This window comes from Oryctolagus cuniculus, chromosome 14, assembly GCF_051225735.1.
Source record: "Oryctolagus cuniculus isolate XC-2025 breed Fujian yellow rabbit chromosome 14, ASM5122573v1, whole genome shotgun sequence".
Lineage (NCBI taxonomy): Eukaryota > Metazoa > Chordata > Mammalia > Lagomorpha > Leporidae > Oryctolagus > Oryctolagus cuniculus.
The window spans coordinates 81,358,769-81,383,703 of NC_142880.1; the positions used below are offsets into that span (position 1 = coordinate 81,358,769).

Consider the following 24,935-nt stretch of genomic DNA (forward strand, 5'->3'; position numbering starts at 1 on the left):
ATCGCCAACACCCTCAGCCAAAGCCTACTGTACTGAATACACTGTGGATTTTCTGTTCTCTAGGGTGACCCCCAAATGGCACCACCGCACTGAAATGTGGAAATGCATTCTCTCACTCTTGGGCCTTTCCCAATTCCACCTTCTGGAACATGGGAGGAGTTCTCCCCAGCGTGTAGCACTGGGGACCATAGAACAGACTCTAGCAGGGTAGGGCCTGGATGGCTGCACAGTAAGTGCTTTCTACTGCATGAGTCCCTAGGGACATTTTTATTCTGACTCTGCATCCTATGGCACGTTGGGGCCTCAGGTGGGCCTCTTTTCTATGTTGATGGTGAGAACGAATGCTTCTTTCACATGGAGAGACTTCCTTAGAACGGCAGTTCCCAAACGTCTCTGCACCTTGGAATCACCCGACTGCTGATGCCCATGTTCTACCTCCACAGATTGTGATTTGATTGTTCTGGTGCGGCCTGGGCACCGGATTCCCAAGTGATTCTAATATGCAATCTAGTTTGAAAGCCATTCACCCAGAGAAATATTTCTGGCCTTGTTAACTTCTCTGAATAGGGAGTTTAGGAGATCAAACTGGGCAAGCATAGCTCAGACCCTTCTGGGTTCTCTCTGGGATCTGCTTGCCTGCAAAGTCTAGCAGTTCTGTTCTGCAATTCTGAGACATGTATTTTATATGCACAGGCCTCAGGCAAGGGGGGAGGAGGAATCCATGGTTGTCTGGGAGTGACTATGACAAGGTAAGCATGTCTAATATGGGCAAGAAGAAATACCAAGAAGCCCACTTAGTTAATATGCCTAGTGCCATTTTCTCCTAACCACTTACCTACCCAATCTTTTAGGTGAAAAAAAAATTCTAAACCAACAGAAAAGTTTGAGTTTGAAGAATAATCCAATGGGACCTATTTACTCTCCATCTACATTCATCAATTATTAAGGTTTTACTCAATTGCTTTCATACACATGGGTGTGTAGGGGCACACTGAATCTATTTATCTCAGTAAGTGTCTCCTAAGAACAATACCATTTATATTTGTAATTTAACATTGATACAATACTATTACCTAATGTATGGTCCATATTTAAAGTTTTCCAATTTATCCCATTTTCTTTACACCTATTTTAAGGGCCACACGTTGCATGGGTTGTTTTTCTTTAGTCTGAATAATCTAGAACCATCATCTCGTCTTACTAGACATTGACAAATTTGAAAAGTCCAGACTATGTGTATCTCATAATGGCCCATGAGGATGGTGCCTTATAACTGGACTTGTTCAATTTTTAGCAAGAGTACTATGTTGATGATGTTATGTACTTCCAGTATCAGGAAGAAGATAATACCAGTTTGTCACATTATCTCTGACCCTAAATTCAATACCTTGGTCAGAATGGTGCCCATCAAATCTATAAATGGTAAAGAAATCTTTTTACTTTATACTAAAGAAGTCTGTGGGTTGATATTTCAAGACCACACAAATATACTAATCCCTAACAAATTGTCATCTGATGGTTTTTGATAACCCTTACGTGTATCAGCTATTGTATGAATGGTTGCAAACAGTGATTTCTCAATTCACTCATTCCTTCTACATTTCTTAACAGACATTCTTCTATTAAGAGGAGCTTTCATCCCCTCCCCTCCACTTGCCTTTTTAGAAAAATCATGTGTTCATTTATTTGAGAGGCAGAGAGAAAACTGCCATCAAGTGGTTCCACTCCCCAGTAACTATAACAGCTGGAGTTGGGAAGGGTGAAAGCCAAGAGCCAGGAATTCAATCCAGGTCTTCCATGTGGATGGCAGGAACCCAATTACTTATGTAGTCACCACTGCTTGCTAGGGTCTGCATTACAAGAAGCTAGAGTCAGAAGTCAGAGCCAGGAACTGAGCCCAGGCACTCCAATATAGCATACAGACAGCCTAACCATCATCTTAAAACTAGACCAAACACCCTCTCCTACATGCTTTCTTGAGTTCTGTTATGGACTCATGAATTCTTTAACTATGATCCATTATTATTATTTTTTGAGACAACTTCTTATAGCCTTTGCTATATCCCCATTAATTTTGAATAGCACTTTCAGAAGATTTTATTTATTTGAGAGGTAGAGTTACAGACAGAGGGAGAGACAGAGAGAAAGGTCTTCCATCTGCTGGCTCACTTCCCTGATGGCCGCAATGGCCGGAGCTGCACCAATCCAAAGCCAGGAGCCAGGAGCTTCTTCTGGATCTCCCCTGCAGGTGCAGTGGCCCACGGACTTGGGCCATCTTCTACTGCTTTCCCAGGCCATGGCAGAGAGCTGGATCGAAAGTGGAGCAGCTAGGACTCGAACCAGTGCCCATATGGGATGCTGGAACTGCAGGAGGTGGCTTTACCCACTATGCCACAGTGCTGGCCTTGAAAGAAGTAATTCTAAAGGACTAGCCTGCCTTCTGTGGTTCAAAGGCTGGCAGCCGCTGCCAGGGCATCTAGGACAGGTTCAGGGTTGCAGTCTTCATTCTCAGTGTAAGGGGAAGCCATGAAGGGGCTTAAGCAGCAGAGGCACAATTAGATCCAAAGCTTTAAAAGGCTATTGGCTGATACAAAAAGATTAGTTGGGGCAAGAGTGCATGTGAGCATTCCAGCCAAAAGGCTCTGTGCTGCAGTGCAGAGAGAGCTGCCAAGTAGCCGTTCTAGGGTGGTGGCTGTGAAATGTCACTGTCACTTCCTGTCTCACTGAGCAAGCACACACCCAATCTGCAGCCATAGACAATGGGAACCTAGTGAAGGGGCTCTGCCCTGAGCACGCCTTCCCAGCCCCTGCCCTCTGTTCCCCTCTTTACTTTGAGATTGGACTTGTTGGTGAACGTTTAGGAACACCAAGCCAGTGAACAGGTTTCAGAGAGGTATCTAGGGGAGGGGAAAGGATGGGTGAGTGGAGAGGGGTGGAGAGTGTGCACATGGCAAAACTTCACTTCCCCTTGTCCCAAACTGTTTGATCCGTTGCCACCAGAAGGTACAGCACTTCCTACAGCCGGGTCTGTCCCAGCCCTGGCAGAGTTTTGAAATAGAGATCTGGGGCCCTGGGTACAGAAGGAAGGATTGGGCACTGGAGAACAGTAATGTGTGAGACATGGAGGGCTTCAGCAGTGCTGGCTGGGAAGAAGGGGGCACAGAGAGTAACCTGAGGATTCCGTAGACGTCTACACAGCCCTCACGCTAGGGGAAAGCATCCTGAACGACATCTTCAACTCAAAGCTTTCCAACACCTTTTACAGCACTAGCATAACTCTGACACCAAATCTGATAGAGTAAATGCCAAGGGGATGGCTGGCATAAAAGCTTTCATCCTAACCATTTAAGCACATGGCTCTGTAGCATTCAGTGCAGTGACGTGGTTGTGCAATCTCCAGAACTCTTTTCATCTTGCAAAACTGAAACTCTGTCCCCATGAAACAACAAATCCCCACCCCACCCTCCCCCTAGTCCCTCACGACCACAATCCTATCTTCTGTCTCTATGAATTTGACTATGCTTGGTACTTCATGTAAGTGAAAGCATACAACATTTGTCTTTTTTTGGCTTATTTCACTTAGCATAATGTCCTCACATCCATGTTGTAGCAGGTGTCAGAATGCTGTGCCTTTTGAAGGCTGAATTGCATTCTATTGCATGTATATAGCCACTGTTTATTTAATGTTGATGGATGTTTGGCTGCTTCTGTTATGTAGGAAGATAGAAATCAGCCTATGTGTGTGAAAGGGGTTTACAGAAAGCACCCGCTGCAAGGGATGCAGCAGCCTCTGCCTTGGAAGCAGCCCAGTGTTTTAGACGACAAAGTCCTGCCCATACCCAGATAACATTACAGGTGGTTCCAGCCTCCCACCCAAGAAAAGCACCCCAGGAGAATCCTCTTTGCCTGGAGCCAAGAGGGCTACCCAGTCTGATAACATGGGCAATTAAATCTTGGGAGGAATTTCATCAATTTTCCACCTGAGAAACCTTTTGTCCAGGTTAAGAAGGGGGAGTTTGTGGAGGAAAAATGGTGGGAAAAAGTAGACCCTCATACCCTTATAAATCCCAGTCTGAATCTACATTGGGCTCGCTCGCTCGCTCTCTCTCTCATCTTTCTGGAGAGGTGCCCATACATCTGAAAGATACACTGCCTCATTAAACTGTGCTACCTCCTCTACCACTTCTGTCTCACATCTGAAAACTCTTCTCTTATGGGAAGAACCTCGACTCCAGCCAACTGTGCTAACACTTCCACCTTTGGCCTATTGTAAATACCAATACTATGAATGTGGGTGTTGAGCTATATCTTTAAGAAGCTGCTTTCAATTCTTCCAGATACATACCCAAAAGTGGAATTGCTAGATCATATACACGGTCACTTTACTTTTCATTGTTTGGTGCACCACAGTACTGTTTCCCATAGTGGCTGCAACTTTTTACAATCCCATCAGCACTGCTCAGGGGCTCCAATTTCTTCATGACCTCTCCAAAGCTTGTTATTTTCTGTTTTTCTAGTAGTCATCCTAATGGGTATGTGTTCAATGTCTTTTAACTATAAAAGATGTTTATTTTGTGTGGAAATTAGATATGTAAAAGATAAAAATGAAAGAAAATAAGAACCGAATTGTTTTTAGGGGCAGATGTTTGTGCAGGGGCAGTGTTAAGACATAGTTAAGACATTGTTTGAGGGGCTGGTGCTGTGGTGTAGCAGGTAAAGCTACTGGCACTCCATATGGCCGCTGGTTCAAGTCCCAGCTGCTCCACTTCCCATCCAGCTCTCTGCTATGGCCTGGGAAAACAGTGGAAGATGGCCCGAGTCCTTAGGTCCCTCAACCCACATGGGAGACCTGGAGGAAGCTTCTGGCTTTGGATCAGCTCTGCTCTGGCCATTGCAGTCATTTGGGGCGTGAACTTATCTCTCTTTCTCTGGATCTATCTCTGTCCTTCTAATAAATAAAATAAATCTTTAAAAAAAAAAAAAAAGCACTCTGCATTCTGACTGTAATGCTGGAAAGGCGGTTCCTGCACTCGTGTGTGTGATCAGGTGGATCGTGCAGGACCTCTCCTGGGGAGGTCTGCAGGTGCTGTAGCTCCCATCGAAAGCTGAAACTATGCAATGGTTTGAAACCATGGCCCCAGAACACTCTGCAACCCCTCCCATTAGGAGGTGGGCTTTGTCTCCTCCTGTGAATCCAGCTGGGCTCGCAATTCGCCAGTAGAAATATGTGGAACTGGCCGGCGCCGTGGCTCTCTAGCCTAATCCTCTGCCTGCGGTGCCAGCACCCCAGGTTCTAGTCCCAGTTGGGGCACCGGATTCTGTCCCAGTTGCTTCTCTTCCAGTCCAGCTCTCTGCTGTGGCCCGGGAAGGCAGTGGAGGATGGCCCAAGTGCTTGGGCCCTGCACCCACATAGGAGACCAGGAGGAGGCACCTGGTTCCTGGCTTCGGATCGGCGTAGCAGCCATTTGGGGGGTGAACCAACAGAAGGAAGACCTTTCGTCTCTGTCTCTCTCTCTAACTCTGCCTGTCAAAAGAAAAAAAAAAAAGAAATATGTGGAAGTGATGTCATGTGACTTCCAGGGCTAGATCCTACGAGGCGGTGCAGCTTCCCCTGATTTTTTTGGACCACTCTGCAGAAGTTCCTTCCCTGGATATTTCCCTTGGAAACCCAGCCATCATGCTGTGAAAAGCCAATGAGGGAAAAGGCCAAGTATTGTTGCTCTGTCCACAGTCCCAGGTGAGCCCATTCTTTAAGTCATCTCAGCCCAGGTGCCTGACTTGTGCATAAAGAAGCCTTCAGGAGTGTGCATTTGCCCTAGTGTAGAAGCTGGTTAAGATGCCTATGTCTCACCTTGGAGTACCAGGGTTCAATGCCGGACTCCAGTTCCTAACTCGAGAAGGCAGAGTAAGATGGCCCAATTACTTGGGACTTTCCCTACTATGTGGGAGACCCAGATGGAGTTCCTGGCTTTGGCCAGGCCTATCCCTGGCTGTTGTAGCCACTTGAGGAATGAACCAGCAGATGAAATATCTCCCCTAGTTCCACCTCCACCCCCACCACTCTGCCTTCCAAATAAATATATTTTAAAAACATAGAATTGCTTTGGATATGCACAGTGTTTGCCACCAAGCAATAATAACAAACAGTGTACAGATATTAGAGAATTGGTATTAAGGAATTTTTCAATAGTAGCAGCAGTATTCTGGATAAAAATTTAACTCTCCATTATGTAAAATGTTGATCATATAAAGGGGTTGTTAGATTGTGCTGCTATAATAGAAACACTCACGATGAATAATCCATGAAGTACATGAATCCATTTCTTACAGTTCTGTAGGCTGGGTTGTCTGGTGAGGACCACTCTCTGCTCCCCAGATTCCCTCGTATGCTGCATCTTTCCTAGGTGCAAGGTGGAAGTGGGAATGAGCTGCCCACTGTGCGAGGCCTCTTTCATAAGGGCCTCAATCACATTCATGGGGGAGGAGTCCTCATAGCCTAATCACCCCTTAAAGGCCCCGCCTCTTAAGACTATCACACTGGCCATTCAGTTTTCACACAATGAATGTTAAAGGGGACACTTCCAAATCATAGCAGGTATAGAGAGAGCAGCAGAACAAAGCCAGTTTTAGTAATTACTAGCTTCTGGCCAATGCTGTTTTATCTACAGCCTCACCCCAGCTTGTATGCCCATTAAATCATTTCCTTTCAATGGAAAATTGGAATGCTTTCTCTTCTGCTGGTTGGTTCAGACCTGCTGCTTGGAGCCAAACCCAACAGAATCCAGCCCAAATCAGCCCACATAATCTACAGGCCCAAGAGGAGAAAAATAAATACCTGTTATGGTTAACTACTAAAGTTTTGAGGCTATCTTTTTTTATGGAGCATATTCTGACAACAGTTAAATGAAACATAGCAAAACATATTAACAGAAGGTATCTTTAGATGGAGGGAATGTGGCAGACATTTTGTTTTCCATCTTTTACTCTGTGTTCTCCACATTTTCTACTTTTTTTTTTTTAAAGATTTTACTTATTTATTTGAGAGGTAGAGTTACAGATGGTGAGAGAAAGAGACAGAGAGAAAGGTCTTTCGTCTGTTGGTTCACTCCTCAAATGGTCACAATGGTTGGAGCTGTGCCAATCCTAAGCCAGGAGCCAGGAGCCAGGAGCCAGGAGCCAGGAGCCAGGAGCTTCTTCCAGGTCTCATACATGGGTGCAGGGGCCCAAGGACTTGGGCCATCTTCTACTGCATTCCCAGGCCATAGCAGAGAGCTGGATTGGAAGAGGAGCAGCCAGGACTAGAACTGGCGCCCATATGGGATGCCAGCACGGCACAGGTGGAGGATTAACCTACTGTGCCACGGCACCAGCCCCCACATTTTCTACTTGTAACCTTTAAAATTGAGCTGGGGGGGTAGGAGCCTGACAGTCATAAAGGTGCTGCTTGGGACATCTGCACATTGCGCACGTGTGTTCGAGTCCCTCCTGGTCCCCTGCTTCAGCTTCTTGCTAATGTGCACTCTGGGAGATAGCAGGTGATGGCTGCCACCCCTGTGGGAGACCCAGACTGAATTCCAGGCTCCTGGCTTCAGTCCCAGGCACATTAGCAGGGAGCTGGATCAGAAGCAGAGTAGCTGGGACTCAAACCAGCGTTCTGAACTGGGATGCATGTGTCTTAGGTGGAGGCTTAAACTGCAGTGCCACAACACCAGCCCTGATACATTACTAATCACCATCTAATTAGAGGGAAAGACTTGAAATGCAGCACTCAAAATATTGAAGAAAATCCCACCTGTCTGCTCATAAGCCATGGTAATGCTCTGCAGAGAGACAGAGAGAGCAACAGACAGGAATCTTTCATCTACTGATTCACTCTCCAAATGCCAACAATAACTGGGACTGGGCCAGGTGGAAGCGAGGAGCCTGAAATTCAATCTGAGTCTACCAGGTGAGTGTCAGGAACCCAACCACTTGAGCCATTACTGCTGCCTCTCCTCTCCAGGTGTGTGTAATCAGGAACACTGGGATCAGGAGCAGAGCCAGGACACAAACCAGACACTCTGATATGGAATGTGGGTGTCCTAGGAGGCATCTTAACCACTGTGCCAAACGCCCATCGCAGGCCCATCAGCATGAGTGCAGGCTTAGCCTAGTCTGCTGGGGCTTATTTCAGGAGGCTAATCCAAAACAGTGGCCTCTAATAATTTTTACTGAATAATTATTAGTCCACAAGCTCATCCATCTAAGAAGAAGAACGTCTTCTCTTTTCTGTGGTCCACCCCAATGTTTGACCTTTACCCTCCTGCCTTGGCCCTATTTATCTTGACAGGTAAAAATACACTCTCAATTCCTTCTGTAGTTTCCTCCAGGTTTGGTGAGAGAAGAGGGTAGGCTTCTTCTGGTTTACCCTTAGCAGTACCCTTAAGCTATCCATTGACCACCCCCACGCTTCCCACCTCCCATGGAGTCAGCAGCTCTTTTCCACACTGGGACCAGCCGCAGGGCCCAGAAATCCTCACGAGGCTCCTTTGTCCTGTCTGGCTACATGCCCCATGTTTGGGGCAGTGCCATCTCTCAGGAGACGCTACCAAGGCAGGTGAAGGCCCCTTCTGCTCTCAGGAGCTACAGGTATCTCTTGGCCTCTGCAGGTGCCACTCCTCGCCTATCACAAGAAAATCAAGGTACCTCCATGCTCAGAGGGTTACCAAATGTGGTGGAGGACCTCTCTGATGGGACTGTGTCATATACCTACCAAGTGTTATTTAATATCACAACAAAGTTTCAGGGAGCACCCCATAATCAAATGCTTTCATATGGCTGTGGGCAATATGTGAGTGTCCACCTTGTGTGGATGAATACAGAGCTAAACCGCCTCTTGGTCCCAAGTCAAGTTGGGCCAGCAAATACGTCTGCTCTAAGAAACTTGCTTTCAAGGCCTTTTGGATATCCTAAGCAGAAGAGATTGTGGGGGCAAGCGCCATGGCTCACTTGGTTAATTCTCCACCTGCGGCGCTGGCATCCCAAATGGGTGCCGGGTTCTAGTCCTGGTTGCTCCTCTTCCAGGCCAGCTCTCTGCTGTGGCCCGGGAGTGCAGTGGAGGATGGCCCAAGTGCTTAGGCCCTGCACCCCATGGGAGACGAGGAGAAGCACCTGGCTCCTGGCTTCGGATCAGCGCAGCTCTGGTCGTTGCAGCCACTTGGGGAGTGAACCAACAGAAGGAAGACCTTCCTCTCTGTCTCTCTCACTCTCGCTGTCTCTAACTCTGCCTGTCAAATAAATAAAATAAATAAATAAATAAAAAGAGAAGAGACTGTGGATCAGTGGCTGGAGTAGGATATGCATTTGATATAACTCTGCTAAATAGAGTGCAAAAGAAATTCAGAAAAGGTAGGTGTTGCTGAGGGCTAACAGAAATTGTAAAGATTCCATGGAGGAGCCAGCATTTGAACAAAAACTGCAGAATGTGAGAAAGTTGCAAAGATCATGCAATAAAAAGTATCCCCGATGAGGAATAAAAACTCAGTTATATTCAACATCATTTGTCATGAGGAAAACACAAATGGAAACAATGAGATAATGCTATGTACCTACTAGAAAACCTCAAATTGAGAGACCTGAAAATAGAGGAGTCCCTCCTTAGGGGGAGAGGGATGACTTCCAGACCCCCTGGAACATGTGATGCTGTGGATATCACCACAACCTACATATTCCATTTCCCAGCAATGGTGGCACACGGGACCACAGTTCATCCCCTCTTCCGTGTTTTAGGCCCTGAGGCCTCCTTAACATCATCACTCTCGTGCTTTGGCACCAGAAAGTAAAATAGCGTAACTTAAACGCAAGCCCAGTGATATTTTCACCACTGATCTGATAACCAAGAAGGCTACTAATGGGTGGGCACAGAGATTCTATCCACGGGGTCTGAAAACCTACGATGGCTTTTTTCTGGAAATTTCCATTTAATATTTCCAGACCACAGCTGAACATAGCTAACTGGAGCTATGCAAAGCAAAACTGTAGGTAAGGAGGCACTTACACACTGTGACAAACTTTGTCAGCATTGTGCAGCCAGGGAGCTCTCATTCATTGGTGGTGGTAATGCACACTGGTATAACCACTTTGGAAGGCATTTTGACAGTGTGTTGCAAAGCTAATACAATCTAGCAATTATGCTCCTAGATATTTACCCACCTGGTCTGAAAATCTACATCCACACAAAAACAAAAAACCAGCACACAGTTGTTTATGGCAGCCTTATCCATAACCCCCAAAACTGGAAGCAACCAAGGTATCCTTTAATAGGTGAATGGATAATCAGCGGTGCTAGGTTCATACAACGGAACACTACTGAATAATCAAGAGCCATGAATTATCGAGCCACAGGAAGATTCAGCTGAGACTTTTTAAAAATCTATTTACTTATTTGAAAGGCAGAGCAACAGAGAGCAAAAGATAGAGCAAGAACGAGAGAGCGAATCAATCTCACATTCACTGATTCACTTCCCAGATGGTCACAACAGCCAGATGTGGGCCAGGGAAAACAACGGCCCTACAGGTGAATCTTAAATTTTATTTATTCATTTATTTATTTATTGACAGGCAGAGTAGACAGTGAGAGAGAGAGACAGAGAGAAAGGTCTTCCTTTGCCGTTGGTTCACCCCTCAATGGCCGCTGTGGCCAGCGCACTGTGCTGATCTGAAGCCAGAAGCCAGGTTCTTCTCCTGGTCTCCCATGGGGTGCAGGGCCCAAGCACTTGGGTCATCCTGCACTGCACTCTCGGGCCACAGCAGAGAGCTGGCCTGGAAGAGGGGCAACCAGGACAGAATCCAGCGCCCCGACTGGGACTAGAACCCGGTGTGCCGGCGCTGCAGGCGGAGGATTAGCCTATTGAGCCACGGCGCCGGCATCCCCCCACAGGTGAATCTTAAATGTATGTTTGTAAGTGAAAATATCCAACCTAAACAGGCCATGTCTTGTGTGATTCCTATTTCCAAGACATCCCGGAAACAGCAAAACCGTAGAAAGGGTAAAGAGATCAGTGGGTACCAGGGTGGGGTCAGGTTGAATCAGTGAAGCACAGAGGATTTTATGGCAATGAAACTTTTTCTGTATGACACCGTAATGGAGGACATATGACACCAGGACTTTGTCAAAACACAAGAACTTTACAGCACAAAAAAATCAACATCATCTATGAGGTGAGAGGTTCACAGGATGAAATACAGAATGTGACAAGTGAATCAAACTGTATTACACATGGAGGTACAGCAACAGGACAATCCGAGTCACACAGGGCAAAATAGATAGTTAAAAAGGAGAGAAGATACACACCAGGGATAGAGCTCTGGGAAATTCATGACCAGAGGCCCAGGAAACCAACAGAGACTGGGCAAGTCCACACTGAAAAAGCAAATAAGAAAGAGAAGTGGCAGAGGTGAGGCAGAGGCAAAGACCCCAGCAGACCAGGAAATGGCAGGTCCACAGAGCTGCATATAGTGGGAGGGATAGCTTGGTGAACTGCTTTTGAAGTTCCATAAGGGGAAAAAAGAGAAGGTATAGAGGAACAAATAGAGAGGTTGGGCATCCCCCTGCCCATCTCCCTTTCCCCCCTCCCCACCCAGACCCACAGCCAGCTGGGAGAAGCCATCTTGTTTGCTTACATTTTTGAACGTAAGCAGGGACTGCTGCCTTTGCCTCCTGAGCTCACACCCATCAATTGCAGGGGCCACCTCACCACACCCCTGACCCAGGAACAAGACCCACAACATTTCAGAATTTCTTCCCCACCATGCAAGCTGTACAACAAGGAGAAGTCCTGAATGTCGAAAACTTGAGCCTGTTCTATCCACCATGGAGAAATGTTCTGGGCTCCAGTAGGCAGGGCTCTGTGCTTCCAATTGCAATGCAAACACATAGCAGCTTGTAACAAGGGACATCTCACCACAAGAAAATCTCCACAGATTAGAGGGGCAGTTTGTTAAGCAAACTGATATAACCTTGAACACACCAGAGACTAAGACCAGGGCATCCCACAACTGTGAGGAAAAGGGTGGGTTACATCAACAGAAGTGAACAAACCCCTTTAACCAAAAAACCAGAAGAAAGATACAAAGTCCCATGGGGGCCTTACATTGGATACCCTCTCACTCTGGAATACTGAACAGAGCACCCAGGCCACATCCAACACACACCTCTTAGAACTCAGTAAAAATATAAATGTCCCATCAAATCACAAACACATAAATTAAAGAGAAAAGCAAACATACAAAAAAAATACAGAAATGCCAAAAACCGAAGAACAAACCCTAAGTAAGAATAAGAAAGACACTATGAACCCCCCAAAGGAACACTACAACTCTTCAATAACAGAAGGTGAAGAGGAAGAAAGATATCAAAGATATGTCAGAAACAGAATTCAGAAAATTAATTGTCAGATTACTTAAGAAGCAATCAGAAGCAAATTCATGATCTAAATGAAAAGTTCTCCCAAGAAAACGAGATATTAAAGAGAAGTCAGAATGAAACACTAGATATGAAGAATAGATCAAATGAAAAATGCAGTGGAAAGCCTTAACAGAACAGATGAGACAGAAGAAAGAATATCAGAACTAGAAGACAAATTTTGGGAAATATTACAGACCAAAAAAAAGAACAAATTAGAAAACTAAAAAACACACTTGGATATCTACAAGATACTATCAAACGAACCAACATATGGATCCTAGGAGTTCCAGAAGGTGTGGAAAGAGAGAAAGGATTAGAAGAGCCTTCTTAATAAGAAAACAACAGAAAACTTCCCCAATCTGGAGAAAGAGACATCCAACTACCAGAAGTACACAGAATTCCCAAAAGAAACGAACAGAAAAATCTTCACCACAACACATTGTAGTAGAATTCTCCACAGTAGAATATAAAGAAAATATCTTAAAATGTGCACAAGAGAAACGAAAAATCACATTCAGAGGACCCAGTGAGAAGCACTGCAGACTTCTCATCAGAAACCCTACTGGCAAGGAGAGAATGGCAAGATATATTCCGAGTCTTAAGACGAAAAAACTGTCAACTCAGAATACCATACCCTGCAAGCTCTCATTTATCAATGAAGGAGAAATAAATATCTTCCACAACAAATAAAAATTGCAAGAATTTGTAACTACTCACCTAGCCCTACAAAGGATGCTCGAGGATGTGTTACACATAGAAACACAGAAACAAAAACATCACTATGAAGAAGATGAATGCAGAAAATGATCCAGCAAAAGTACAAAGGAAACCCAAAGTACAAAATTAGGACTGTTTACGGAAACATGGCAGGACAAAGTCAGTACTTACCAACGGTCACCCTGAATGTAAATGGTCTCAACTCCCCAGTTAAAAGGCACAGACTGACTGAATGGATTTAAAAAAAAAAAAGCCCATCTATTTGCTGCCCACAAGAAACACATCTTACTAACAAAGATGCATGTAGACTGAAAGTGAAAGGATGGAAAAAGATAATCCATGCTAACAGAAACTGAAAAAGAGCTGGTGCAGCCATCCTAATTTCAGACAAAATAGACTTTAACAAAAAACTATTAAAAGAGACAAAGGAGGATACTATATAATGATTAAGAGATCAATTCAACAGGAAGATATTACTATTATAAATGTATATGCACCTAATTAAGGGCCACCTGGCTAGCCAAAAAAAAAATGTTAATGGATTTAAAGGAAGATATAGACTCAAATACAACAGTAATGGGTGACTTCAATACCCCACTTTCAGCAATGGACAGATCAACCAGAAAGAAAATCAACAAGAAAACAACAGAGTTAATTGACATTATAGGCCAGTAGACCTAGCAGATATCCACAGAGTCTTCCACCCTACAGCCACAGAATACACATTTTTCTCAACAATGCATGGAACTTTTTCTAGGGTTAACTATATACAAGGGCATAAAGCAAGTCTCAGCAAATTCAAATAAATCGAAATCATACCATGCATCTTCTCAGACCACAATGCAATGAAGCAGGAAATCAGCAACTCAGGAATCTCTAGAACATATGCAAACACATGGAGACTGAACAACATGCTGCTGAATGAACAGTGGGCCATAGAAGAAATCAAAAGATAAATCAAAACATTTCTGGAAACAAATGAAGACAATACAACATATCAAAACTTATGGGATACAGCAAGAACAGTGTTAAAGGAAAAGATATAGCAATTGTTGCCTACATCAAGAAATTGGAAAGGCACCAAATAAATGAACTATCTATGTACCTCAAGGATTCAGAAAAACAATAGCAAACAAAGCCCAAAACTAGTAGGAGCAAAGAAATAATAAAAATTAGAGAAGAAATCAACAACATTAAAACAAAAAATACAAAAATCAGCGAAACAGAGAGCTAGTTTTTTGAAAAAATTAAACAAAATTGACACACCACTGGCCCAACTAACCAAAAAAGAGAGAGAGGACCTAAATCATTAAAATTAGAGATGGAAAAAAGAAATGTAACAACTGACACAACAGAAATAAAAAGAATCATCAGAAACTACTGAAAGAGCTATGTGTCAACAAAATGGGAAACCTAGAAGAAATGTATAGATTCCTGGACACATACAACTTACCTAAATTGAGCCATGAAGACATAGAAAATGTAAGCAGACCCATTACGAAGAAGAAAACTGAATCAGTTATAAAGACCCTCCCAACAAATAAAAGCCCAGAACCACATGACTTCACCACTGAATTCTACCAGATATTTAAAGAAGAACTAACTCCACTTGTGGGGAGCAAACCGGACTAGACTGAGTTACTGGAATTAAGACTTATTCTATGCATCTGCTCTCCCACAATGTGGCGTTGGGAGAGAAGTAAACAGCTTCCGCACAGCTGCCTCCAGTTCAACTAATAAACTGTAGGACTTGCTCCTGATTGGAGGAGAGCAGCGTACTCGGCGTGTGGGCAGCCGAGTTGGGATTGGCGGAGGAGGACTATAAAGGAGGAGAGAGACGGCATGCACCTGGAACATCTAAGGGGAACATCTGAGGGAACACCTGTGCAGCCCCCTGAGAAAGCCGGCCGGCGGTGTGCCGTTCCCCTGCGGAAGTGGGGAATGCGGCCAGGGGGAACTGCCCTTCCACGGAGGTGGAAGGGATAGTAGCCAACCCGGGAAGAACCAGCAGCAAACCCGGGGAGGGCCGAGCAGACGAAAGAACAGCGCAGGGTCCTGTGTCGTTCCTCCACGAAGAGGGGGAGCGACATAATGGTGCCGTGACTCGGATATGAAGCCTAGGCAGGACTCTGTGTTGCTCCTCCACGAAGAGGGGGAGCGACACCACTTCTTTTCAAGTCATTGAAAAACAATTCAAAGGGAAGAAATCATCCTAAATTCTTTCTATGAAGCCAGTATCACTTTAATTCCTATCAAAAGCCATTTTACAGATTCAATGCAATACCAATCAAAAATACCAGACATTTTTCTCACATCTAGAAAAAATTATGTTGAAATTCATATGAAGGCATAGGAGACCTCAAATACCTAAAGCAATCTTATGCAACAAAAACAAAGCCAGAGGCATCACAATATCAGATTTCAAGACATAGTATAAGGCAGTAATAACCCAAACAGCCTGGTACTGATAAAAAAAACAGATGGAAAGACCAATGGAACAGAACAGAAACACCAGAAATCAATCCAAGCATTGACAAACAACTTATATTTGACCAAGGACCTAAAGTCAATTCCTGGAGCAAGGACAGTTTCTTCAATAAATGGTGCTTGGAAAACTGGATTTCCACATGCAGAAGTATGACTCAAGATTCCTATTTTACACATCATACAAAAATCCATTCAAAATGGATTAAAGATCTAAATCTTTGACCTGATACCATCAAATTATTAGAGAGAATTGGGGGAACCCTATAAGACATTGGCATAGGCAAAGAGCTCCTGGAAAAGACCACAGAGTCACAGGCAGTCAAAGCCAAAATCAACAAATGGGATTACATCAAATTGAGAAGACTCTGCACTGCAAAAGAAACACTCAGCTAAGTGAAAAGGCAACTGACAGAATGGGAGGAAATATTTTCAAACTATGTAATTGATAAAGGATTAATAACCAGAATGTATAAAGAGATCAAGAAACTACTCAACAACAAAACAAACAACTCTGTTAAGAAACAGGCAAAGGACTTAAACAGGCTTTTTTCAAAGAAGAAATCCAAATGACTAACAGACACATGAAAAAATGCTCAGGATCACTAGCCACAAGGGAAATACAAATCAAAATCACAATGAGATTTCACCTCACCCCAGTTAGAACAGCTTTCATACAGAAGTCAATAAACAACAATTTCTGGTGAGGATGTGGGGGAAAAGGTACTCTAATCCACTGTTGGTGGGAATCTAAACTGGTAAAACCACTATAGAAGACAGTTTGGAGATACCTCAGAAAACTGAATATAGTCCTACCATAGGACCCAGGCATCTCACTCCTAGGAATATACCCAAGGGAAATAAAATCAGCAAATGAAAGAATTATCTGCACTCCTATGTTACTGCAGCTCAGTTCATAATAGCTAAGATATGGAATCAACCTAAGTGCCTGATAACTGAAGACTGGATAAAGAAATTATGGGATATGCACTCTATGGGATACTACACAGCAGTAAAAAAAATGAAATCTGGTCATTTGCAACAAAATGGATGATTCTGGAAAAAATCATACTTAGTGAAATAAGCCAGTCACAAAGGGACAAATACCATATGTTCTCCCTTATCTATGATAACTAAAAGAGCACCTAAAAGGAAACCTGCAGAAGTGATATTGACATTTTGAGAAGCAATAACTTGACCAGTTCTTGTCTTGATTGTTGAGGAACAGTTTTTTTTCTTAATACCATTGGTTGAAATCATCAGTTAACATAGAATTAATCATATGTATATAAAGTCAACTGAAAATAGATCCCAGTAAAAAATAAGAAAGGGAGGTGGAAGTTTACAACTGTAAAGTTGAATACTTCTGCATACATTCCTACGGACTTACTTCTGAGAGTATAGCTAAAAACTTGCCATGCAACTCCGAATCCCATCAATCTGGGTAGTAATAATGCCATCTGAAATGTTAAAGTGATCATATTAATTGGTCATATAGATAGAATTAATGGTTTATGGGATCATATAAATAAGATCAAGTGTCTGGTAATAAAAATAGATAGAACTAAAAAGGAGAGAATGTTTCAACATTAAAAGCAGTCCACACATTAGACTCATAGGATGACAATCACTCTAAACAGCACTCTTACCTCAGAATCAGCCTTTAAGGCATTCTGGTCTGGCTGAAAAGCCCATGAGAGCATTTCCAGCATGGAAAGCCAAGACACTGTGGCCAAAAAAAGAGAAATGTCCTAGATGAAGGATCTCTGTGAGTGAGACCCCAGTGGAAAAAAAAGGGGCCATCAAAGAAGGATGTAATTTTCTCTGAAGAAGAAGAGAACTTCCAGCTTGCTTATGGCCTTGTCTAAATACTGATGGAGACTGTAGATTCAAAAAGCTTCCATAGTCTTTGGCATAGCTCATGTCAAAAGCCTTGGGTGATCACTGATGTCATACATAAGAGTGCTAATTGTTAAATTAACAACAAGAATCACTGCACACTTACTCCCCATGCAGGACCTCTGTCCTCAGTGAGTTGTACTATGAGAATTACCTGTAAAACTTTTTCTCAAACAGTTTTTTTATATTTTATGTGTGTTGTGTGTGTGTGCAAATTGTTTAAATCTTTGCTTAGCATTGCACTTGTCTTCTGTGTATAAAGTTAATTGAAAATGAATCTTAATGGAGAATGGGACTGGGAATGAGAGAGGGAGGAGCAGGTGGGGGAAGAATCAGGGTAGAAGGGCAGGTATGGCGGAAAGAATCGCTATATTCCTAAACTTGTACTTAGAAAATTTGTACTCATTAAATAAAAGGTTTCCTTGGGGAAAAAAAAAAAACTGCATTACAAACGCATGACACAGCACCACTGAGGGCAAGGGGGTGAAAGTGCTAAACTAACCACCTTTGGAAAGGGTTACATCTCTAAGATGAAAGCCAAATGGAACTATAGTTAAGGACATTATACACAGATACTGGAATTGGAAGGCTAAGTAAACAGATAGCAGGTGTTGGGAGTGGGTTTCTCACATCAGAGTTACAGTTAAACAAGGGGCAAAGCCTAGAAGGACCTATGTGGCAACTAATTAGAGTCGGAGACATCAGCATGAATTGATGTTTATCTCAGTATAAATACGGAAAGCCACATAAATAAATATTTAGAGATATGTGTATATACACTGGTCACTTGGCATATATATCTGTACTTCCCGAGAGGCCTAGAAGCAATGACAACTCTGGAGTAATGAGCACACCTGGTGTCACAAGGTGCTTCCTTTTTTTTTTTTTGGACAGGCAGAGTTAGACAGTGAGAGAGAGAGAGGCAGAGAGAAAGGTCTTCCTTCCGTTGGTTCACCCCCCAAAATGGCCACTATGGCCAGCACACTGCGCGGATCCGAAGCCAGGAGCCAGGTGTTTCCTCCTGGTCTCCCACGCAGGTGCAGGGCCCAAGCACTTGGGCCATCCTCCACTGCCTTCCCAGGCCACAGCAGAGAGCTGGACTGGAAGAGGAGCGACCAGGACAGAATCCAGCACCCCAATTGGGACTAGAACCCGGGTGTGGCGCCACAGGCAGAGGATTAGCCTACTGAGCCGCTGTGCCGGCCTCCGAGTTGCTTCCTAATGGTATTCTTCAACAGGAGGAATCAGGGTTCCTGGAGAACTGACTGATCCTAGGACTAGGGCAGGAACCATATAAGATGAACCTGGGGAGAAGTCATTTGGCCCAGTGATTAAGACGTTCATATCCCATGTTGGATGCCTGGGTTCAATTCCCTGAGCCAGCTCCTAGCTCCAGCATCTTGTTATTGCAGGCCCTGGGAGGAAGTGGTGATGGCTGAAGTAGCTCAGTTCCAGCCACCCACACAGGAGACCAGGATAGTATTCCTGGCTCCTGGCTTTCCCCAAGCTCCAAAAATTGCAGGCATTTGTGGAGTAAGCCAATGGATGAGATCGCTACATATCTCTATCTCTATCTCTATCTCTATCTCTATCTCTATCTCTATCTCTCTATATCTTTCCCTCTTACCCTCTCCTTCTCAAATTAAAAAAAAAAAAAAGATATTCTTGAAATATCGTGTAGTGCCAAAAAGTGAGTTTGTCAAAGCAACACAGGAGACAGGAGCCATCTTAAGGCACTCCCAACAGCCAAAGCAGGAAGAATTTCAGCAACAGAACAAAAAAGGTAGTACTGGATTATAACTCAAAGTATTAAATAGATATAAACTTATACGAATGAAGGATAAAATAGTTAAATTCATAAAATAGTTAAATAGTTAAATAGCAGCTCCCTGATGCAAAAGAATTCCAAATCATTTATGCAAACTTTTGCCTTCCAAGCCGGCGCCGTGGCTCACTAGGCTAATCCTCCGGTCGGGGCGCCAGATTCTGTCCCTGTTGCCCCTCTTCCAGGCCAGCTCTCTGCTGTGGCCAGGGAGTGCAGTGGAGGATGGCCCAAGTGCTTGGGCCCTGCACCCCATGGGAGACCAGGAGAAGCACCTGGCTTCTGCCATCGGATCAGCGCGGTGCGCCGGCCGCAGTGGCCACTGGAGGGTGAACCAACGGCAAAGGAAGACCTTTCTCTCTGTCTCTCTCTCTCTCTCACTGTCCACTCTGCCTGTCAAAAAAAAAAAAAAACTTTTGCCTTCCTGAGGGTATCCTGGAGTGTGAATTCCTTCGAAAGAGCACAGTATTAAGGGGAAAGAGGAATGGCATTACTCCGAGTAGGCGACCAAGGTTAATGTCAGCGGTGAAAGGTCATGTTCATCACATGTGCCCTTGGTATGATGAGAGAGATTTTACCTCTATTGTTTTCCTCCTAAATACCCATAGCCCCTATCTAATCAAGAGAAAAACAATCAGACAGATTCTAACTGGGGGACATTGTACAAAATACCTGACAGGTGGTCCTCAAATCTGTCAAGGTCATCCAAAACAAAGTTGGAGAAAGTGTCCTGACAAGTGAATGCGATATCCTGGAATAGAATGGTATTAGGTCAAAAACCAAGGGAATCTGAATGAAGTATGGACTGCAGTTAATAATGGATCAGTATTGCTTCATTCATTATAACAAATGTACCACACTAGCACAAGATGTTAAGAACAGAGGAAACTGGGTGTGGCATACGGCAGTTCTCTGCACGACCTTCAAAACTATTCTAAAGTGACCTTTTATGACAAGAACCCAATTCATGCACGGTCCCAGGTTTCGAGGCTTGTGTCACTTCCACTTCTCTCACTGCTGTCATCTGGTTACAGCCCCACTGACAGTGCTGTGTTCGCTCACCGGAGGCTCTCCACACTCACGGGATGACCCACCCAGCCCCGTACCTAACACCCCCTTCGACTGTTCAGCTTCACTACCCATCACACGCTCTCTACGTCAGTCTTCACTCTGAGCCACACAGCGCTACCTCCAAAACTTGAATTCCTGACCACATCCTACATTCTCCAGTATCCCCGTTTACATTCTTCTTCCATCATCTCAGGATCCACGATTTAAGCTGTGGGGAGCAACTGGGAGCAACTCGGACTAGACTAAGTTACTGGAATTAAGACTTGTTCTATGCATCTGCTCTCCCACAATATGGTGCTGGGAGAGAAGAAAACAGCTTCTACACAGCTGCCTCCAGTTCAGCCAATAAACTGTAGGACTTGCTCCTGATTGGAGGAGAGCAGCGTACTCGGCGTGTGGGCAGCCGAGTTGGGATTGGCGGAGGAGGACTATATAGGAGGAGAGAGACGGCATGCACCTGGAACATCTAAGGGGAACATCTAAGGGGAACACCTGTGCAGCCCCCGAGAGAGCCGGCCGGCGGTGTGCCGCTCCCCCGCGGAAGTGGGGAAAGTGGCCAGGGGGAACCGCCCTTCCACGGAGGTGGAAGGGACGGCAGCCAACCCGGGAAGAACCAGCAGCAAACCCGGGGAGGGCCGAGCAGACAAAAGAACAGCGCAGGGTCCTGTGTCGTTCCTCCACGAAGACGGGGAGCGACATAATGGTGCCGTGACTCGGATATGAAGCCTAGGCAGGGCTTAGTGTCGTTCCTCCACGAAGAGGGGGAGCGACATAAGCCTGATGCAGAATCACTTAGAATAAAAGCCACACTTGCTTGATTTCCGTTTGCTACCTGTGAGCCATGTGACTACATTCTGGCCAGTGATGTGTCACTTTTACTAGCAATCTTAAATGGAGATATCAGGTCCATTTTATCTCCGTCCTTCTTCATGCTGGTTGAAAAGTGGATGCAATGGCAAGAGTTCCAGCATCCTTTTCGGATCATGAGGTGACTATGGGAATGGAAGCTACTATACACAAGGCAGGGGCATGAGATCAAAAGATCCCGGGACTCTGACACTACAGTCCTACCAAACCAGCTCTGACTGCATTCCTTGGGACCTTTCTATGATAAAGTTTCCATCTTATTTTGGATTCTCGTTCTTCCTGGCTGAACAAGTCAGCTGACTCCCTTACTCTGTGATACACACCCCTGCAGAATAGCATAACGGCCAAGACCAAGAGCTCTGGGGTCTCACAGATGTGGTTTGATACTCTGCTCTGCCAATTAGAAACTGCCTGACTTTAGGCCATTTACCTAAACACTAGGAACATCAATTTCCCCATCTTCATCTTCCTCGTGGTACCCACCCCATAGGCATCGTGTATACCGCACAGGACACACAAGTGGCCTCCAGGCAGCACTCTCCTTTGAGAGCCTCGGCTCGCGCAGGCATCATTTCCCTGACCTTGCAGTATCCCTGACAACCTCCCTTCCTTGTTGCTCTGCCTAGCAAATCCCCTCCTCCTCCATACAAAGTCCTCCACACATTCGCACCAGCACTGACACGTTTATGCAGCCTGGGACCACGGCCGATGCATGATCTGCAGCCTCGCCAGGGCTCCCTGGAGGCTGGGGAGTACCTGTTTCTGCCCGTGGGCCTGCCCAGTCCTTATTACATTTTTGCAACCTTTTCACTCTGAGATTGAATAAACATGCTCACATTGCTTCCACTTTAGAGCAAAAGTAAATAAATAAATAATTCTTCTTCTATCCCACACTCTCCTCACCTCTATCCTTCGCTCCTCAACTCAGCTCTCTGAAAGAACAGCCCTCTTCGCTCTGCTTGCTGGGGAAGAGGAGGAGCTTGGGGGCAGGGCTGCCCCCCAAACTCAATACCTTCCCATCAACTCACGCGCATGTCGTCTCTGTCCAGCCGAGCGAGCGCAAGTCTGTGGGCATTGGTGTTACCTGGCTCGTGTTACAGACCCACTGTCTAGCACAGTATCTGCCACATAATAGATGTTAAACCGTTGTTGAATGAATCAATAAAGCAGTAAGAGAGCGAGCAGAGGAGAAGAATCTGTAACAAGGGCAAACACTCATGCTTCATTCAACGACCCAACATGTATTCATCACGGTCCTGCAACTGGCCTGCCCTTGCTCTAGGCACTTGCCATGAACCAAATAGTCAGAAGTATCTACCTTTGAAGAGTTAGTTTCTAATGAGGAAGAAAATCAATAGACTAAATAAATAATAAGTGAGAGCATCGTGGAGCGCGTTAGAAGGTAACCAGTGCCGGAATGGGAAAGAGGAAACACAGAGCCCAGAGGTGAGGACTCCAGGTCGCCGAGGTGAGGATGAGAGCCGAGCACAAAGAGGGAACTGAAGGGCTTAGCCGATCGGTGATTTAGGACCTGTTGGTGCTATGATAGAAAGGCGCTTAGCATGGGCCCTTGAGCAGCGGGAAGCCAGCACGGCTGGAGGAGAGGCAGCAGAGAGGGGAGCAGTAGGGGATGAGGGCAGGGGGGTGAGGTGGGGGTGCATCACGGAGCCCTGTAGAGCCCTCTGTGAACCGGCTCGGTGAGGCCTTTGCAGGGTTTTGAGTGAAAGAGTCTCAGGATGTGACAGCTCCCGAATGACTTTGGCAGCTGAGTGGCAACACACTGCAGGAAAGCGAGGGCAGAGGCACTGAGTGAGAAAAGCCGCTACTCCAGAAGCCCAGGTGTGAGATAAGGAACCAGAAGGGATGAGAATCTGGCTCTACCTTAGGGTGAAGTGGTTGGATTTCTTTTCTAAGATTTGAGGGCTAGCATTGAGTCGTGGGTAAAGCAGCTACCTGTAATGCCAGCATTCCGTACGGGCACAGATTCTTGTCCTGGCAGCTCCACTTCTGATCCAGCTGCCTGCTAACCTCCTAGGAAAGCAGCAGAGGATGGCTCAGGTGTTTGGGCCCCTGCATCCAGGTAGGAGACCTGGAAGAAGCTCCTGATCCCTGGCTTTGGCTTGGCACAACCCTGGCCATTGTAGCCATCTGGGGAGTGAACCAGCAGATGGCAGATATTTCTCTTTGTAACTCCGCCTTTCAAATAAATAAAATAGATCTTAAGAAAGAAAGAAAGAAAGAAAGAAAGAAAGAAAGAAAGAAAGCAAGCTAGCTAGCTAGCTAGCTGGCTGCTGGCAGCCGAAAACCTATATCCACGTAACTCAAAATCCCAAAGCAGATTCTCTCCATTCCAGCTCCTTTTTCTCTCTCTTTTTTTAGAAAACTTTTATTTAATAAATATAAATTTTGAAAGTACAACTCTTGGATTATAGCAGTTTTCTCCCCCATACCCACTCTCCCACCCCCAAACCACCCCACCTCCTACTCCCTCTCCCATCCCATTCTTCATTAAGATTCATTTCTAATTATCATTATATACAGAAGATCAACTCTATACTAAGTAAAGATTTCAACAGTTTGCACCCACACAGACACACAAAGTATAAAGTACTGTTTGAAGACTAGTTTTACCGTTAATTCTCATACTACAACATATTAAGGACAGAGATCCTACATGGGGGGGAGGCAGGTGCACAATGACTCCCGCTGTTGATTTAACAACTGACACTCTTATTTATGACGTCAGTAATCATCCGAGGCTCTTGCCATGAGCTGCCAAGGCTATGGAAGCCTCTTGAGTCCACAAACTCCAACCTTATTTAGACAAGGCCATAGTCAAAGTGGAAATTCTCTCCTCCCTTCAGAGAAAGGTACCTCCTTCTTTGATGGCCCCTTCTTTCCACCGGGATCTCATTCACATAGATCTTTCAGTTAGGTCATTTTTTGCCACAGTTTCTTGGCTTTTTAGCCGGATCCAAATGCCTTAAGGGCTGATTTTGAGGCCAGAGTGATGTTTAGTGCATTTGCCATTCTATGAGTCTGCTGTGTATCCTGCTTCCCATGTTTGGGTCGTTCTCTCCTTTTTAATTCTATCAGTTAGTATTAGCAGACACTGGTCTTATTTATGTGATCCCTTTGACACTTAATCCTATCTATATGATCAATTATGAACTTAAACTGTGACAACTCACTGAGCACATAAAAGGAAACCTGTAGAAGTGAAACTGACACTATGCAATACAATGACTTGATCAACCCTTAGCCTGACTGTCGAGGAACAGCTTACTATTTTATTCTTTTTACTATTTTCTTTTTCTACTTAATACCATTGGTTGAACTCTTTAATTAACACACAATTATTCTTAGGAGTTCAAATCCAACTGAAAATTGATCCCTATTAAAACTAACAGTGGGAATAGAGAGGGAGGAGATGTACAGTTTGGTACACGCTCACTCGAACTTACCCCAAAGAGTAAAGCTAGAAATGTGCCATGGGACTCCAAATCCCATTAAGTTGGCAGGTACCAATGCCATCTTACTAGTTAAAGTGATCAGTCTAAGTTCATTCCAGCTCCTTTTACAGGTCTCAGCAAAGGCACTAGAGTTGGGGCGGAAGGGCTTCTATCCGTT

At 44.8% G+C, this 24,935-nt stretch overlaps 1 long non-coding RNA gene across 2 annotated transcripts in view; it reads right to left on the bottom strand.

The window, feature by feature from the left end:
* The window catches only part of LOC149122407 (uncharacterized), a 33,230-nt gene extending 17,877 nt beyond the window's left edge, over positions 1-15,353 (bottom strand). The window contains exons 1-2 of one of the 2 annotated variants that reach the window (XR_016220779.1): positions 14,616-15,353; positions 13,982-14,038 (exon numbers count right to left, since the gene is read on the bottom strand). This is a non-coding gene — a long non-coding RNA (uncharacterized LOC149122407). The remainder of the gene's footprint in view (positions 1-13,981; positions 14,039-14,615) is intronic. The other variant, XR_016220778.1, reaches the window with a different exon arrangement.
* Between the last annotated feature and the right edge of the window lie 9,582 nt (positions 15,354-24,935).